The sequence below is a fragment of the Zingiber officinale genome, chromosome 8A, assembly GCF_018446385.1.
Source record: "Zingiber officinale cultivar Zhangliang chromosome 8A, Zo_v1.1, whole genome shotgun sequence".
Lineage (NCBI taxonomy): Eukaryota > Viridiplantae > Streptophyta > Magnoliopsida > Zingiberales > Zingiberaceae > Zingiber > Zingiber officinale.
This window is the reverse complement of record NC_056000.1, coordinates 60,531,347-60,548,167: the sequence shown is the minus strand read 5'-3', so window position 1 is coordinate 60,548,167 and position 16,821 is coordinate 60,531,347. Positions and strand designations below refer to the sequence as shown.

The window sequence follows — 16,821 nt, the reverse complement described above, 5'->3', positions numbered from 1 at the left end:
ATCACTGGCCTGTGCCTCTCGGATCCTCGTCCTGATCGACGACTGAGCAACCATGGTAACCAGAATACCCTGCTCTGTCGGTCCCTGCTCCTCAAGATCTAACTCTGAGAAACTCTGAATCAAGTCCGTGACTGAAGTCCGGTGGCAAGCCAAAGTCCCTCTGGACTTCCTGCTGAGCGCATCTGCAACCACATTAGCTTTCCCCGGGTGGTAGCTAATGGTACAATCGTAGTCCTTCAGGAACTCCATCCATCTCCTCTGTCGGAGATTAAGCTCCTTCTGAGTGAAAATGTATTTGAGACTCTTATGATCAGTGAGAATCTCAAATGTGATACCGTATAAATGATGACGCCAAAGCTTCAGAGCAAAGATGATGGCAGCTAACTCCAAGTCATGAACTGGGTAGTTCTTCTCATGCTCCTTCAGCTGACGAGAAGCATAAGAGACTACTCTGCCGTGCTGCATCAGAACAGCGCCCAAACCCTGTAGAGACGTGTCAATCCATCCTCTCCAGAAGGTAAAACCAAAACTGGAGCCGACACTAATCTCCGCTTCAGCTCCTGAAAGCTTGTCTCGCAATCCTCGGACCATGTAAACTTCACGCCTTTCCTGGTAAGACGTGTCAACGGCATAGCAATACGCGAGAATCCCTCGACAAAACGTCGGTAATATCCGGCCAATCCCAGAAAACTGCGGATCTCCTGAACTGACTTCGGCTGCTCCCAACCGGTGACAGCCTCGATCTTCTGAGGATCAACCGAAATACCTCTGCTAGAAACCATGTGTCCCAGAAAACCAACTGAGGATAGCCAGAATGCACACTTACTGAACTTCGCGTACAGCTGATGTCGTCGAAGAATCTCCAAGACTGTGCGAAGATGCTGTGCATGCTCCTCCTTGGAACGAGAGTAGACCAATATGTCATCAATGAAAATGATAACAAACTGATCCAGATACTCTAGAAAGATGCGGTTCATCAAGTCAATAAACACCGCTGGAGCATTGGTAAGCCCAAATGGCATTACCAAAAACTCATAATGACCGTATCTGGTACGGAAAGCTGTCTTCTGGATATCAGAATCTCTGACTCTCAACTGATGATATCCGGATCGCAGATCAATCTTAGAATACACTGATGTACCTCTGAGCTGATCAAACAAATCCTCAATCCGTGGTAATGGATATTTATTTCTGACGGTCACTGAATTCAGCTGCCTGTAGTCAATACATAACCTCATGGTGCCGTCTTTCTTCTTGACAAATAGAACTGGAGAACCCCATGGTGAAACACTAGGGCGAATAAATCCCCTGTCTAAAAGCTCCTGGAGTTGAACCTTCAGCTCGTTCAACTCTTTTGGTGCCATACGATACGGAGCTTTCGATGTCGGCGCGGTTCCCGGAATCAGCTCAATAGCGAACTCCACTTGCCTTCGTGGAGGCAAACCTGGCAGCTCCGCGGGAAATACATCTGGGTATTCCGGTACAACAGTAACGTCGGAGAACTGCGAACTACTACCGTCCTCGATCTTGATCAACGATAACAGAAAACCATGACAGTCATGTGACAACAGCTTCTGAGCCTGAATCGCCGAAATGTCGTCTCTGATGCCAGTGAAACTCCACGAGGGTTGGTTCGGAGGCCGGAAGGTGACCACCCTCGTCTGGCAATCAACGGTAGCATGATATACTGACAGCCAATCCATGCCAAGAATGATATCAAACTCGACCATCTCCAATACTAGAAGATCTACCGTAAGTATCATGTTGCCAAAGTCTAACGGGCAACCTCTAATCTCCTGGGTGACGTCTAAAGTATCACCGAACGGTAGGGAGACAGTCAATCGCCGCAACCTAACAGTAGGTAATCTACCAATCTCCCGCATAAAGGTACGGGATATAAAAGAGTGCGAACTACCAGTATCAATCAAAATATCAGCAGTAAATGCATAAATGGAAATCGTACCGCGGAAAACGGATCCGTCGGCCCGCTGAGCATCCTCTCTGGTAATAGCATGAACACGACCAGTCTCTGGCGGAGGAGGAGGTGGTAATGCTGCCAGCGGCTGCTGCGGCTGGGCAGAAGCCTGCCACTGAGGCGCTGCTGGACTATGTGCCAAATAAGACTGAGAGGATGGTGACTGATACTGTGCAGCTGGCTGGAACTGAGTCTGATACTGCCCCTGAGTCGGATAATAAGGTCCTGGAGCAAAACTCTGGGGTGCTACAGAAGCACTGGAGTACTCCTGTCCAAGCATGCCAAATGCTGCTGCGGAGGGAGCTGCTCCCTGCTGACGCTGTGAAGATTGGGCTTTCTGCCCTCCTCGATATGCCCCTGACTGACTAGACTGTCCCCTCTGACCTGACCCTCCGGAAGCCGTGTGCTGAGCCTTCAGCTGACAATCTCGGCTCTGGTGCCCCGGCAGTTTGCAATAAAAGCAAACTGACTGTCCCAGAGAGCAAGCTGGGGTGAGGTGATCTCTGGATCCACATCTGAAACAATGTGTATCACTGGAAGGTGGTTGCCGGTTCTGATGAGAAAACTGGGAACGTCCTGAAGAAGACCGCCCTGATTTCTGAGGCCTACGAGACGCCCCAGTACCACCTGACTGCTCGGACTACTCGAGGCATCACATGCTTGTGTCTGCCTGGACACTCAAGTCTCGACCAGTATGCTTTCTTTTCTGTCCGGATATCTGTCTGCACGAGCTAACTCTATCATCAAAGCTCGATTCAATGCATCGAGTAAGATGAAATACCTAATCCGGCAAGTCGTATATGCAGATAACCATCCAATCCTTGTATAAACTGCATCATGCGAGTTATCTGTCCTCCGCAACTAACTCGGACAAAACCGAGCCAACCGGAGGAATTCAGTATTATACTCGGTCCATCGGCGATTATTCCTATCTCTCCTCGAGTAGCATACTCGATAGGACAGTGGAAAGAAATGGCTCTCAAAAGCCTCTCTGAACCTGGTCCATGTGACGTTGCGCTCACCAATAATAGAACGCTGAGTAACCCACCAGGCATTAGCTTCATCCCGTAAATGGTAAGCAGCCAGCTCTGCTTTCTCCCACTCGGAGCAAGCCATATAGAAGAAAGTCTGCTCCATAGTCTCTATCCATGACAGAGCCATACTCGGATCGAGATCTCCACGGAAAAGAGTGAAACGAGTCTCGGCCAGTGCTGGAATCCTAGCTCGTGCAGCGACAATATCAGTGAGCTGTGTCGGGACGGCTGCAGGAACTGGCGGAAACACTGGAGCTGATACTACAGGTGGTACCGCGGAATAAACCTGAGGAGGAACTCCCGGTACTGCTGAATATACCGGAGCATAGGCCGTCTGTGGTACTGCCTGGGGAACAAAAGTGGTGGCAATTGGAGGTACGGTAGGAAAAGGTACCGGATGTGGAGCAGCTGCTGCTACTGTAGGCACTGGGGGTACAGGTGCCACTGGTGTCGGGTACACTGTAGGTCCAAGTGGTGGTGGCACTGAATACGTCGTAGGCTGCGCTGGAGCAGATGTCGGGTACACCAATGGTACCCCTGATGGTACTGTAAACAGGGTAGGCGTGGATACCGTCGGTGTGGCCAAAGTAGGTATCTCTACAGGAGCTATCGGGATTTGAGAGCCCGATGCTCCCGCTGCATCCTGAGTCTGTCCCTGACTGACAGGCTCACTAACAGTGGGCATCTCTGGCATATCCAGAGATCCCGTGGTCCTCGCACGTGGTCGTCCAGCACCACGTCTCGCAGCAATACGAGTAGATCGTCTCATATCTGTTAAATTAAATTACAGATATCAATACCAATATAACCAACATAAAATAACAACATACCTATTTGCTGTCTGGAGATGTTCCGTCGCTGTCCAGTCCCCAATTTGACCTCAAAATTCCGAACGTACATATCGCCGGAAATCCAAATAAATCCGAAACATAACCATATCGAAAATCCGATAATGCCCAGTTTGACTCGCAAACCTGGCTAACCCAAATATCCTGAATACCAACAACAGGTATCCGATAAATCTCCAGAACACCAAAAGCAGGTATCATAACCCGCTCTGATACCACTAAATTGGTATCAGATAAATCCTGAAAATCCATAATACAAAAATCCAACAAGTATCGCCAAACTTGGCGCTCTGATACCAAGTAAATAAATTGGTATCAGGTTATCCCAAACATCCAAAATACGAAAACAAAAGATCGTATAACTTGGCTCTGATACCACTAAATTGTCACGCCCCCAGAAGAGTCCCTGTCCGAGAAAATTTCGGCAGCATCTCCCCTGTATGACGGACAATCAAAAATTTTCTACAAGCACTAAATACTCAGCCACAGGCGGTTGGAATCATAACAATAATAAAAATCAATCACCACGCAGTTTATATATATATTCAGCCTCTGGCTGACACAACCACGCAGTAATAATACTCTGACTCAAAAACCACCCTACTCAACTACACTCGTAAAGCTCAAAACCGACGAACTCACCTCTTCTGCCATCCAGGCAGGCATGTAGTAGAATAAAAACCAAATCCATATCCATCGATATAATAAAATCTATATCATGTCCATAAGCAAATAAATCCAGAACATAACGAGTTCAAACAGTCTAGAACAGAAAGAAACCAAAGAAAACCAAACATATCCACGGAGGTGCAGGACCAGGACTACGCAATGAGGACTAGCGATCGAACTCCCTCCTCGACAGATCAACCGAAAATATCAACAATGGAGGCGGGTGAGTCCAACACTCAGCAGTGCAGTTGATATGCAAAGTAAAGAAACAACACCTAACACTAATCATGCGTACTTCTGATAAGAAAGATAAGAATGCATCTGAAATAAACAGAGAATCTTGTACTAACCAGTCCCGAGTATAAGGTCAAGCAATCAGGGATAAGGAAATCAGATGCATGTCAAACATAGGTATCCAAACAATATGCATAATATATGCAGCAAACACAAACACAAGCAATAAATGCATCATGCATATGATGCCAATGATGCGTCCTGGTCACCCCGACGCTAGTCGATCGTCTCACACACAATAGTGAGGCCGAGTGGGTAGGGCTGTGACAACCGTGCACTCTGTCGTCACTACTCCTGATGAGTGACCGAGTAGACGGGATTCTGTCGGAGTACACCTGTCCTCCTACCCCAAATCATAAATAGGGGAGCGCAATGCTCTCATCTCCCGGTACACGATAACGGGGAGGAATCCCTGCCGGCTACCACGTTGTGTCACACTACCCATGAACGGACCAACGGAGCCAAACAAAGTCCCTGATGCAACACACTCAGCCTGAATCGACCACTAACCCATGAGTGGTGGTGTGTGCAGATCCATGTAACTGGCGATGTGCTCAACAATAATGGAGCGGACTATCGCTCAGCATGCAATCATGCAAATGGTGCATGACACTAACCACAAGAATATCCTGACCTAATCCACATATATATAAAAATGCATCAAAGGTCAACGAATCCAAAACAATCCAAAGGTATACAGAAGGTATAAAACCTAGGTCCTGAACATGGTGAAACATGGTATATCACTACCCCTATAAGCATGTATAAACAGGTAAAATATACCTGAGATGCAAAACCAATCAATCAATCAAGCATGTAAGATTTGGGTAGTGATTAACCGAAACAGATAAGAAACACAATTAATACAACATGTTAATTTAATTACTAAGCATATCAAATGACATAAGTCAAAAGTACCCGCCTCCAATCGAAATGGTCCAATACGCTAATCGAGACACCCGTCGAGACACCGTCTCATATCAAAGTCCTGTATCACCAATATATACATTTTTATTTAGCTAATATCCAAATGAAATAGCTAAATAAAAATCTTTAACACTTAAAATAGGGCAAACCCTAATTAACACATAATATAAACCTAATTCTATTTACACATATACAACTAATTACGAAATCCATTTTCTACACCTCACCTCAATTCACTGCCTCCTATTGATCAACAACAAGGATCGTGGCTGCAGGACACAGAATGTCTGCTGAACTAAAAATACTCCACAACAAGACCAAAAACCAAGTATTTTACCTTGATTTCTTAGCAATTGCTGGATGGATTTGTTGCCTGATCAGGCTGCCGGCTACTGCAAACCAATGGAGGTTGCTACAAGTTCGCGTCGAAGCAACCGAATACCCCTCTGAAATCACAGATCATAACCTAGGGCACGACACTGGTGAGGAAGATCCCTGCGATCGCCGGCTGCTCAAACAAGGAACAAGACAGTGGTCGGCAGTGGCGTCGGAGCCGAGGGCAGAGGAAAGGAGAAGAGAAGAAGGTGGTCGGGCGGCGCCGGGTGGCTAGGGCACCGAGTGGTCCACGGTGGCGCTGTGATGGCGGCAGAGGAATTAAGGCCTCAGCGGCGGCTGTTGCGGCGCCGATTAGGGCAGGGAAAGGAGAAATGGCAGAAAGAAACTCGACAAGGGCATGGGGTGGCCGGCACAGAGGAGGCGGCCGGTGCTCGGAAGAGAGAAACCGCCGGCCGGCGGTTAGGGCAGAGAGAAGGAGAAGGCTCGGGCGGCGTCGGGGAGAAAAGAGAGAACGGCGAGAATGAGAGGAAATAAAAGAAAATAAGATAATAAATAAGAAAAGGAAAAAGAGATAAATAAATAAATCTTTTCCTCTCTTAAATGGGTAGTCCAAACAGGTTTTCTCGGGCCCCCGTTTTTATCCCCGTGAACTCGTCCGTACGAGCTCCGAAAAATTCCCTAAAAATGTCCAAAAATTCCGGAAAATTCCCTTATTAATATTCGCCTATTTTCCGGTATTTTACAAGTCCAAAGAGTAATAATATGTAAAGCAGAATAATATTTGACAGTTTTCGGACTGTCCGATTCTGACTTTGAGTTTCACTGAAACTTTAGGTCAGACTGACGCCTACTGTTCCCTCTACAGGAAACGTGTCCTCACCTACTCCTCTTAGGCCGTTTGGACTTGTGCTCAACATCCAAGACTTCAGGAGTTTCACCTAGTGTCCTCTACCCTCGGATTTCCTACCTGGTGTTCGCGACCTCCAAGATTTTCACCTAGTATCCTCTACCCTAGAATCTTTGCCCGACGTCCTCAACTTGTTAATACTTCGCCTAGTCCCATGGACCAGGACTCCCTTGCCTAACCACCACTACAACAAAAACTGCAAATGACAACGGATATTATCCGTTGTCGTAGGGTCAAAAAACCGTTGTAACTGAGGGCGTTGTAGAATGTATTGCCCTACGACAACGGTTTTGAATCCGTTGTCTTTGTAGACATTTGACAATGATTTTTATCCGTTGTTGTTTATATGCTCAAAGTGTGTTTACGAAGGATACGACAACATTTTAAAACCGTTGTGGTAGATAATTTCAACAACAGAAATAAACCGTTGTGGTAGATAATATTTACTCGTTTTGCTTTTTTTAATATAAGCAAACCACTAATACAAAACTAAATATTTACTGCATTAAATCCAAAATAAACATCCATATATAATTCATCTTGTAGCCACACATATACAAAAATATAAAAAAATGAGTTGTTACTTATCAAAATACACATGTTTTCCATTACTGTTCTCCATATACATTAAATCACATGTTTTCCATTTGCTGTTCTCCATATGGCTTTTAATTTACGAATTAGCAAGGCAAGCTACATCCTAACAAAGCTCACTTCTTGCATAAAAAAAACTCAAGCCTCACGAATTGCCTGACCTACAAGAGAAAAATTTAACAAAACTTATCAAATTTCAGAATTCCATATTATAGTCTACATGACAACACGAATTCCTGGAAAACAAGCAATACAAGATAGAACAGATATTAGGTGTTGTTTCATGCTACACAAGTCAAACAAAACGATACAAATCAGTGTGTATCAAGAAACAATCGGCAACATCCATTCACGCGGGACAAAATTCCATTATACTCAACACAAAAGAAGGAATGATCTTTTCTTCCTTGAGAATTATACCTCCTTGTCACTCGTTTGATGAAACTAACTTGCAGTATATAGAGCGAACTATTAAGAAATCAAATTGCAGTATATAGGTGTTTTCTATATCAATATACTATAGATCATACACGAAATGCCTTTACAAGCTCTTCATTTCATTCTCAAGCAATCACTAACATGCATAGGGCAAGCTCATAGGGTAAATCAAGGTTTCACATCTGCCTCAGAACATGCTTGTTTAGTGAAAGGTATTTCATTTGGTAAAACATGCTTGCTATAAATCTCTATGAACAATAATATTTTAATATTATCATACAGAACACTGTGAAATGCAGATCTCAGTATTAGTGGAGAGAGAAAAATGGCAATCCAAGTCATATTCATGCCACATGAACAAAATGGCATTTAGTATTATAACACTATGATTCTCTATATAAGTTCCATCGGATTTGAAATTCTTTGTTCAAATCAAAATATTTAAAAAAAATACTATTTATCCTACATGGAGTATATACAATCAAATCCAGCATAAATATGCACAAGTACAGGTAAGATCACCTTAAGAAGAAATGAATCAAGTTTAAATGACATCCAGATAAAAATGAAATAAACTTGTGGCATTAGACTCTTAAGATGCACTTCCCAAATTTCTTCTCCTTGTGCAGTCCATGCTGCAACATTTCCATGAGTGTCAACTGTCACTATTTCAATTTTGCCATCATCATTAATATCAGCTGCTACAGCTGGTGCTTGAATCTCAGCCATCTCAAGAGAAAATTTGTTTCTCACTTGGCCTACACGAAATTGCTTTCAAAAATAAAATCAAGAAATCGAAGCTTTGTGCTCGGTTCTGATAATTTAAGATTACATAATTGCATATTTGAGATAGAGAAAGAGCAAGAGACATGTTAATAATATCCTTTAAATTTACATTGTCTTCTCTTTTTGAAAATGAAATACAAGAGATATTAATGTCACATAAGTGTCACATATAGGAAAGTCTTAAGTAAATAAAGGCACGAGTTTGCCATTAGACCTAGTCCATTTCAGTTCAAGATTAGTGAAACTTGGTGAGGACCCTAATTCCCAAACATATACCACAAACTCTAATGTCAGCAACTAAACTAAATCCACCCTTAGGATACAAACCCACAAAATTTGATCTCATGTCAAGTTCCTATTTCTGCTAAATAATTCACTGGCTTCTATTCAGAGAGGTTTCAGTTTGTATTCTAAATTTCTACAAGTTCTAACAGAAAATCCTACTCAAACTGCAAAATTTACCACAATAGTAAAGATGCAATTCCTGCAATATATATTGGGTAAATTGTAGTATATAAACATGAAGATGTTGCAGTTAATAACATTACAAAGAACACATTGACTTACCAAAGATAATAATTACAACTATAAAATGAAACAAAAAAAATTACCATGATGATCCAAAATATAAAACAAGCCATAGGAAGTGCCATCAAGAATGCCCAATTTTCCATCACCATCCAAGTCAACCACAGTAGGAGAAGAATAAACATATGCACGGAAATTCCCCGGATCGACACTTAAATCAAGATCTTGAATCCATTTGACTTGCTTTGTATCAAGGTTGAAAACTACAATCCCACTTGTTACATATTTTTCAATGTTGATACCCCCTAACTCAGCTGAATGCTCTAGATTATCATAATACCTGCCAACTTATCAACTGTAATAAGAAAGAATTGAATGCACAAACAACCTTAGATATATATGACATTCACCAAAAAAAAACCAGTACAAATGCATTAAATATACAAGAACAAAATGATAGTAGTATATCAGTTGAATACAACCATAGTTTGGGCAGATGAAGAATCAATTAGACAAGCCAACATTGTGAGAATCATGACCTAAGACTAAGACCAGTAAGAATAATTACACACGGTTCGCATACAACCATTAAATTTCTGAAAATTGCATGAAAAGCAGTGTAAAAAAGTATGCTGATTCTTCTTGTAATAAACTTCCATCAATATTGAGTTGTTATTGTAACATTGTAACCTACATAAGATTAATATATCATATGTCAGATATAGAAAGTATCAAATTAGTCTATGACTTTGGCACCAATTTTTATTTCAAGAAACAGAATGTCTAGGAAGATGATATCATCGTACAAGAAAACTTTTTAAACAAAAAGCAGAGAAGTTGCTTACCACAAACTTTTCCACATAATAATTACATCCAAAAGAAAGTACAAGAAATAGTTTTCGTATCATTATGGACAATTTTTCATGTAAAAATACCACAAATGTATAAAGTAAAAAATTCTTACTCGCGGTCAAAGAAGTATGAAACAACCACAACCATTTCTTTAGTACCATCATTATCTATGTCAGCAATTACCTTCATAGAATATTAAAAATGTGGGTCAAGCTTTTAGGAATTAAATTCCCTGATTTTTTCCTTTTTATGTATGATCAACTCCAATGGAACTTACTGGAGTGCAAAGTATGTGTGAATCTATGCTAACATAATCTTCTGCTGTCTCATGGCTCTCTTCTGTCCAATTTTCATCCTCCCACATTGATTCATCAATATAATCATCATAGTCATAATTATACTCATCAGCTAACTCATCTGTATCTCTAAACAAATCAAAAGATGAATCAGCTTCTTCTTCCAGTTCTTGGTCATTTTCCACAGTTCCTCCTTGCACTCCATCACCAGTGTTATGGTCTTTTGAATGTCCATCGTGGGCCCCTTGATTATCAATTTCTTCAAGAAGCCTTCTTTGCGTTTGTGTTTGATTTTCCTCTGTACCATTTTCCAATGAAGCGTCCCTTTTGATTGTGTCATTAAGATTGCTTGACACTCCATTGTATTGACTAGTTTGGGCAAAATCAAGTTTTCCTCTGTTCTCAAGCTTAGATGTATTAATTGAGAGGTTGTTCACAATGTTTGTAGAATCATAATTACATTCATGCTCCCATTTATATCTAGATAAAAAGCAACAAAATTTTCCTAATTTGATTCATAATCAGAATTTCAAAAAGGAATATGTGATACTTGGAATATTAGTTTATAAACCCATATGCTAATTTCTCAATCATCGTATAACATACTTACAAAATTTGACATGTTAATCCTAATATATTTACCATAGCAAAGCTATTTAAGACATCTTAAATATGTTACAGGAGTTGCAAAACACAGTGTTTCACATTTAAATATGTATAAAAATGCAAACACAAAAAGTTCACGAACAACAACAATCAGCACAATTATAATATGGCTAATTGGCCAACATCCTCAGGAAATAGAAATAAAAGCAAAGGTGATTGCAGTTGGGTTGTGATCACAAACGAGATATTGAGTTCTTAGCAGAAGCCTCCTTGGAAATTGAATCATCATGGACATCTGGATGTGAACGATCCACTGGATTTGGATCCAAGCCAGCATACCAGTTTTTACGAACCTTTCTACGAGGTACTTCTAGTTTATCCATCATCAGATAGCCAGAGACCCTATTATAGCCACCAGATTTATGTCAACGTGCAGCAATCCACCAAACAATTGTTGAAGCTACTTACCTGAAAAAATTTACAACTCCATCATAGGTAGCTAACGCTATTTCTCTTGTACCATCCTTGTCTATATCATATAAGAGAGGGCTGGAATGGACTGTCGATTGGTGAAAAGACTGATGAATTTGGAATTTTCACATCAATGGAAACTATATGCTATTATGTGTTGAGTAACTACAAAAAGCATGCAAAGGAGCTACCAACGAGATATTGAAATTTATAGAGAAATGACTAGATAACAAAACTAACATTAAAGAGATACTTGGCATTTTATCACCATCAGAACCCTCCAATACTTCGAGGTAATGGACAAATGATGGTACCACTATCTCTAGCTCGCCATCACTGGAGTTGCAAGAGTACAACAATAAGTCAACCTCTCAGTTAGCACAGATACGACTATGTCCACTATTCCAATAAAAGTGGCGAGCCATGCAAGACCTAGAAAAACTATCCAAACACACTATTTCGACCAATAAAAGTGAATAATAAATAGAAATCGATGCTTAAAACCGACAACTTCAAAGATCAAACACCACAAACTTTGACATATGAGTAGGTAAAGGGCATGATGAAACAAATCAAAAACTAAAAAGAAGAAGAAAAGAGAATGTTGCGCTTGCAAATATAAGCATAGTGGAATCAAAAGTAGGTTTCATTTTTTGAGACAAAATTTATGAACGAAGACAAGACCTAGGTTATAAATCTACCTTGACTATGGCTCTAGCACAAATCCAAAGAAGACAAGACCTAGGTTATGAATCGACAGAGTAGGAGTGCCACCTTTGGCGAAGAAATACACCTCGTCCGATCAAAAGGTTCCACGAGTGAAAGAAGCAGCAGTGGAAGGTCAGAGGGCCTCGTCGAACTCAGAAACCCGCTCACCAAGAAATGAGAGGAGCACACCATCGTGGAGGAAGATCCAGCGGAGGCTTGAAGAGATTGTATGAGAAGAGGGAAAGAAAATTGCCTTAGGTTCGGGAGTGCGAAGGAAAAACACGGCGCCGAAAAGAAAACAGTGAGGGAAAGGAAAACAGTGAGGGGGAAAATGACCAAATTTAATTACAACGGTTTTTTCAAAACTGTTGTCGTAGCCGCTAAAAACGCGGATAAAGACAACGGTTTATAAAACTGTTGTAAAAAGTATTGTCGTTTTAAAAAAAATCGCTCAATGACAACAGTTTTGCCAAAACCGTTGTCTTTTATATTTAATGGGGAGCTCAAAGAAAACGGTTTTGGCAAAAACCATTGTCTTTGAGCAAATACCCAACGCTTTCTCTTAAAACCGTTGTCGTAAGGGTGTTGTCGTTTGCAGTTTTTGTTGTAGTGCACAGATATGACTTTCTACCTGCCTAGTGTCCACTAGGACTTCTTTGCCTAGCCTCAACTAGGACTTTCACCTTGCCTAAGATCACTTAGGACTTTCTTGCACACTTAGTTAGACTTGTTAGATCACAACACGGTTTAACTTTAAACCTTTGCCAAATATCAAAATACAAGTTTTATTAGCTAATTCTTTTAGCACCAAGATTACCTTCTCAGATCTATGCAGCCACGCGAGAAGGGAGAACCTGCAAAGAAGGAGGAGCTCGAGTGACTGGAAAAAGGAACCATCAAATTGGCATTGTCGGTGAGAAACTCTTACAAAAGGCTACTATGACTCGATCTGAGATGGCGACAATGGAAAAATTAGCCGGTATATTCGATTGGATCTTCCCAACCTTCATTGCATAATTTCAATGAAGGTAGTTGAGATTACATAAGAAAATCTCGTGCTTGGTAGTGACGCTTTTAGAATAAGTTTGGCGACCAAAGGATGGCCCTCGGCCATTTGGGAGGGGGAAGAAACACTAGCTGCTAAAAGACCACCGGTAATTACTCCCGCCTCACATGGTTCTAGAGGAGTTACAGTTGGTCCCGTGTAGGCCGATAAGAAAGGATAAAAATAAATTACACTTTTCTCAATCTTTGGACTTTAGTTAACAGACACATGTAAATTAAGATAAAATAAATGCATAAAAAGAATACAAGACTACCGAATTACTTGGTTTACAACTGGGGAGGTTGGTAATCCAAGGTAGAAGTAAGCACTAGAAAGAATCTTCTTCTTCGACCAGGTTGGAGCCGGAGAAGCCTCACATAGCGATTTACAACTCAAAAAATGGATAAATAGACTTGAAAATTGAATACAAGTGTTGGGTATGAGCAAGAGGGCATTCCCTCTTTTTATAGTGCTCAGAATACTTTTTACCATTGGCTGACATGACACTGGAGGCGTCTCAATTGAGCTTGAGGCACCTCCAGCTTAGAGGGTAGAACTGAAGCTATAAATTATAGATAATCACACAACTCTTTTAGAGGGTGGAACCGAAGCTTTAAATTATAAAGAATCACACAGCTCTTTTAGAGGGAGGAGTTGAATATCTAAACTACAAATAATTATGCAACGCTTTCAAAAGGAGGAGCCAAAGCTTTAAATTACAAATAATTAGGCAACTCTTTCAAAGAATGGAGCTGAAGCTCTAAACTACAAATAATCATGAACTCTTTTAGAGGGAGGAGCCAAAGGTCTAAATTATAAATAATCACGCAACTATTTTAAGTAGGAGATGAAGCTTTAAACTATAAGTAGTTACACAGCTCTTTTAGAGGGCGAGCTGAAACCCAAGACTACAAATAATCACGTAATTCTTAGAGAGCAGAGCTAAAGCTCTATAATGTAAGTGCTATATTTATTAACTTGACAATTAATGTCAATGATAATAAGCATCTTTCAAAACACAGAGTCCAAAACTCTAAATATATTGGTTGAATCTATTATTTTATTAATTAATATAGGTTCTAGCGTACTCCTAGAGCATGGAGTTGAATTGTTGATATATATAATTAGTTTCTTAATTCATTAGTTACACAATTAATTAGATACTCTAATTTATTATGGATCTCAAATAAGAAACAGAAAAAATAGGAATTAAGAATAAAAGGACAAGCAACATTGATGTGAAGCCACAAGTGTACGACTACATCATCAAATAATAAAAAGATATCGATCCACAAGAACTGTTGATTAAACATTAGTTGGTTTCACACGATAAATTATCTAGACAATCGGAAGGTTGGTTGCAAGCTTAAGAACTATGTTTGAGAGAGAGAGGGAAGGAAAGAGAGAGTAAAGAGAATATAGAGAGAGAGAGAGAGAGAGATGAAGGGAGAAGAGTTGGTTGGGGGAATGATTCTAGGATTTCAGTTTCACTATAATACTAGTTAATGTTACTATGAATTATTCATCTACCTGACTCCATGCTTATACTCGTGTAGTGATTCTAATAAAATTTCGGCACAACCCCACACAGGTCGCATCACAGAGTTAACACTAGTTCTAACACCATTAAGTAAAGAAGTAACTCTAGAAAGTCTAGTTAAAAGGATACCCTAGAACCCCTGATCATACAATCGCTAAAGTTATCTAATATACTTCCTAACGATAGATTAATGATATTAAGGAGAAGAGATAACCTAGAAAGTTTGGTTAAAGGGTTACCCTTTGTCATAGGGCCCCTAGTCATACATTCACTATATTACACAAGTCACTTCCTAACATTAATCTGGAAAAATTCCTAAAACTCTAATTAGCCTTTCTAGGAAAGAATTGGTCTCTATATCAAGACCTATAGAAAGTGGGGTAATATCGATGACCTTTCTCACTAAGAGCACAATATATCTGGTTGAAAGGGTATCCTCTGTCATTAAGGATCCTCCTATTATCCAGTCCAATCAACCTTAACATTGAGACAAATCCCTTACATCTATATGCATGCACCACATACATATTTCGTCAAACACATATAAGGCTCAACACAAATAGAACAAGTTATAAACATTTCATTGAACAAAGAAATAAGAAAATATATACTTCATGCATGAACAACACATCATAATTACTCCTTACATCTTAAGAATTAGAGAATCTACTCCATTACAAGAGAATACAACTAAAGGATGAAGAAAATAGCAAACTACAACTCAATATATAGAAATATAGAGAAGAGAGTGTCTTATCCTTGAAGCTTAGCATATTTAGAGGCGTTCTCTTGCTCCAGAAGTAGTCAGATGGTGCAGATCTGCAATGATGTAAGCTCTAGGGTTTCCACTAGAAGGTAAAACCCTTCCCAAAGGAAGGGGTGGAGCCCCAAACCAAGGATAAATGAAAAGGGGAGAAAATCCCCTTTTATAGGTAGGGTAGGGGGCACGACCCCTTGCCCTTAGCCCGCATGACTATGTCATATGGTATGACCGAGGTGTGTAGACAGTGAATGGGGACAACATGACCGTGCCTGTGAGGCACGACCAACCATGTCCCTTTCTATGAGTGGGAGACATGACCCTGCCGTGCCACTCTCTAGAACAAGGGTACAACCATGCTTGATACGCACAACCCTGCCATGGCTATCTCTATAGGGGGATCATGGTCATGTCTATAGGCACTACTGGGCCATGTGCACAGCTGTGGGAAGGGCATGACTGTGCCTTAGGGCATGAACTTCTTATGTTGATTTTCATACGAAGCTGCTCCATGCATTCTTTTCCATTGTCGCTCCAATTTACGTCCTGTCAATAAAAACAAGGAAAGAGCAGATCTCTAAATAAATACAATGGAAGTAAGATATTATAATGAAATAGGGTGCAATAAACATAGATTATACTTATTAAATGCAAGTAAATGTTCGCTAAGTAATGCTTAAAAATATATATAATCTATGGACATCACACCCCCAGAGTTAAACTTTTACTTGTCCTTAAGAAAAAACTACAATCTAAACTCCTATGGTTAAATAGTACATCATACTCTCTAGAAAATTAGTTTAATCCTATCAAATAAGTTCATTGGTGAGCAATATACAAAAGTTGTTCGAGTATGACCTAAAAAATAGTTTTACATGCTCAGTGTAATAGTAGTATAAAAGTTTCAATCCCTAAGCCTAGTCAAGTTGAACTAAGTGTTCCTTATGCTCCAAAAGTGGCAATGTAAGATATGACAAATTAAATAATAAGTGTTATTGGAGAAATAAACTTATTAGACTTTTTAAAAATTTTTAGAAATTTTTTGGGATTTATTCTAAGCTTGGATGATATGTTTTAAGGGGATAGATCTATTAGACTTTGTGAAAGCCGGTTTGGTATACCAATTAAGTGGAAGTTAATTAAGAAATTAACTTAGGGTTTAATTAATTAAATCCTAAGTACATAAAACACAATCTCCTCTTCCCTT

At 40.3% G+C, this 16,821-nt stretch overlaps 1 pseudogene; it reads right to left on the bottom strand.

The window, feature by feature from the left end:
• Window positions 1-8,484: 8,484 nt before the first annotated feature.
• LOC122010889 lies at window positions 8,485-13,166 on the bottom strand (annotated as a pseudogene).
• Window positions 13,167-16,821: the final 3,655 nt, after the last annotated feature.